Here is a 2500-nt window from a genome sequence, read left to right on the forward strand (position 1 = left end):
TCTCTCTCTCTCTCTCTCTCTCTCTCTCTCTCTCTCTCTCTGTCTCTTCTCTCTCTCTCTCTCTCTCTCTCTCTCGCTCTGTCTCTCCTCTGTCACTGTCACTGTCTCACACACATACATACATAATATATATATATATATATATATATATATATATATATATATATATTATATATATATTATATATTTATATATATATATATATATATATTATATATGTTATATATATATATATATATATGTATTTATATATATGTATTTATATGTTATATATATATATATATATATATATATATATATATATATATATATATATATATGTAAACCTATAAACAATTTGCCACCATCATTGGTAATAACGCAGGACAAACCTTATAATTGTGCTTCTCGGCAACTAAGACGGTAGATAAATGACTGAAATTCCCGCGTTCCATTCATGTGTGTATTCTTTTAAAAAGGAAACGCGATCACAGGTATCGAATGTTCTTTACACAGGCATTTCCCAAACGAAAGCACAATACCACTGCCCTCTTCTCTTTAGCTCAACCTTGCCTTTCATCTACAAACAGCCGTTACACTGAAGTACCCCATGAACCCTACTCTTAACAAAAGCAACTCAAGCACTCCACGCATCACAATTCATCTCCTCAGACCTGAACCCGAACTGCAACCAGTATGGCCGTGCAACTAACACCATCTTGCACTGCACTTCACCTTTCTTTGGGGCTTTCCTTCCTTCCGCGTATCCTAGACCAGAAAATATGTCTAAGATCACACTAACGAGACTGCTCGCAACCGCTGTTCCGATCCAACTGATGCTGTAATGCAAAAGGTCAAAATGCGTTCCTTTTTCTTGCAGCTAAGTATATATGATTAAGGGTAATTGGACTGAGCATCGTGCTCTTTACTCAGGACTCGATCACCTTCTAACCATCCATGCATTATCCGGTCCGTGTTCCCGTGTCAGAATTTCATCCATCCCTTTGCCCTTCATAACAACCATGGGCGTATACAGGTGCAAGGTCCACACACACACACACACACACACACACACACACACACACACACACACACACACACACACACACACACACACACACACACACACACACACACACACACACACGTGTATGGTATGTATGTATGTATGTTTGTGTATGTGTATGTGTTTGTGTATGTATATGTATATGTATATGTATATATACATTTATATATATAAATATATATATAGATATATATATATATATAAATTATATATATATATACATATATATATATATATATATATATATATATATGTATATATATATATTGTGTGTATGTGTGTGTGTGTGTGTGTGTGTGTGTGTGCGTATGATTATCTAACGCGTGGAAATTAACGTTATTATACATCTATCGGCAGTCTAGCAGATGATTCTTATGAATATTTCGGTGCAGGTGTTTGATGTGCTGGACGTCCTTGTGCTCTGAGATTAAACCTACACTGATACATTACAAGACCGGATAATAACCGGCGGAAAGCCTAGACAAACACGTTCCCAGAAATTTCCTCTCATGTATGATGTATTTCAGAATTTCCCTTCTGAGTATCAGCATTATTGATGTTCCACCTTTCTCCATCTCTACTGAAAGACAATTAGGGATCAAAGACATACAGTTTCTCTTACACACGAAGAAGTCTCAGCAAATGGGTGAAAATTATCGTTGAAACGGTGACGAAACCTTTACTGGTAGCACGATGACTTACTATCACGTAGACATAGAATTCATCTTGTCCTATCTATTTATCTGTTCTGGTTATCTATCTATTTGTATGAATAAATTATCCACACCAGAGAGTAAAAAGGCTTCGTGTATGTTGGTGGATGGCAAACATATAAATATATAGAGGTTTGAACTTTTTATAACTGCGGTTTACCTGCCACGCGGATGTGTGTTGTAAATAGTAAACCTTTTTTTAAATAGTAAACATCTATTTTTTATACCATCAACGAAATAATACAGAATCAATGTATCTATGCATCTAAAGATATATACTTACCACAACCAGGAGCAGCTGTGTACATGGGACACCTGGCGGGTGTTTGGAGGAGGAACTGTAACACGACAAAGTACCATCAGCGTCCGTTTTGTTGCATGTTGTTTAAGTAACGTATGAAATATAGCATTTTGTATGATTTATTGAATTGTTGCCAGCTACAATGGGGGAGACATGTGTTAATAACAACTTGCAAACACTCTTTTTTCTTAACACGCATACACACACACATATAATCAGTGGGCTACTTAAACCCCCGTAAGTAATTATCTGGTGCACAAAACACGAAAAGCCGACTTATCATCCCGAACAGAAATCCGACAATTTTAAATTGATATGCCATGTTTACTTCCAAATACACGATTCACGTATGCCTAAACATGGCTCTAACAATACTCGTGAAGCCGGTCTTACATTACGAAAAAAAAAGACTAAAATCGTGTTCTTACTCGTGAGAAGGTT

General features: G+C 36.1%; 1 protein-coding gene across 4 annotated transcripts in view; it reads right to left on the minus strand.

The window, feature by feature from the left end:
* Positions 1 to 2500, minus strand: part of LOC122251684 (uncharacterized) — a 66660-nt gene that overhangs the window by 14562 nt on the left and 49598 nt on the right. Inside the window, exon 2 of one of the 4 annotated variants that reach the window (XM_086540057.1) lies at positions 2042 to 2096. The exons of 2 other annotated variants lie outside the window; for them this stretch is intronic. The gene's annotated coding sequence lies outside the window, so the exon portion shown is untranslated. Of the gene's footprint in view, positions 1 to 714; positions 991 to 2041; positions 2097 to 2500 lie in introns of those variants that run through there. One more of the 4 variants, XM_086540059.1, reaches the window with a different exon arrangement.

This window comes from Penaeus japonicus, unplaced genomic scaffold (assembly GCF_977035675.1).
Source record: "Penaeus japonicus unplaced genomic scaffold, GWHDUDI00000001_assembly GWHDUDI00000009, whole genome shotgun sequence".
In the NCBI taxonomy this organism is placed as follows: domain Eukaryota; kingdom Metazoa; phylum Arthropoda; class Malacostraca; order Decapoda; family Penaeidae; genus Penaeus; species Penaeus japonicus.